Genomic DNA, 374 nt, shown 5'->3' with positions numbered 1-374 from the left:
GGTGCGTGCGTGCGTGCGTGTGCGTAGGTGGGGGAAGGGGTTGAGACATGATGATACGTCGAATACAGTTCTGGCTTTGAGCAAGCCGAGTACAAGATTGTTGATTAACTTTCTATTAGAAGAAACGGAAGACGCAGCCCCCCCTCCCCCAAAAAAACAAAAAGGTCCAAAAACATTGTATGTCTGAACTGAGGAATGCAGAAGGATTATCTCAGAAACTGTTTCTCAACAAGGACCTCATCCTGTTCAGCGGAAAACTTGGGAGCCAGACACTTCTAATACAAATGATCATTTGCGACTGCGATAACATTCACACCCTAAGCCATGCGACTATTCGTTAGCTACTCTAGCAAAACAGCCTCATAAAAAAAAAA

At 44.7% G+C, this 374-nt stretch overlaps 1 protein-coding gene across 1 annotated transcript in view; it reads right to left on the bottom strand.

The window, feature by feature from the left end:
* Positions 1–374, bottom strand: part of LOC119586526 (BTB/POZ domain-containing protein 6-A-like) — a gene marked incomplete at its 5' end in the record, with an annotated part of 24,476 nt that overhangs the window by 23,434 nt on the left and 668 nt on the right.

This window comes from Penaeus monodon, chromosome 21 (genome assembly GCF_015228065.2).
Source record: "Penaeus monodon isolate SGIC_2016 chromosome 21, NSTDA_Pmon_1, whole genome shotgun sequence".
Taxonomy (NCBI): domain Eukaryota; kingdom Metazoa; phylum Arthropoda; class Malacostraca; order Decapoda; family Penaeidae; genus Penaeus; species Penaeus monodon.
The sequence above is the reverse complement of the archived record's forward strand: the minus strand, read 5'-3'. Positions and strand labels throughout refer to the sequence as shown.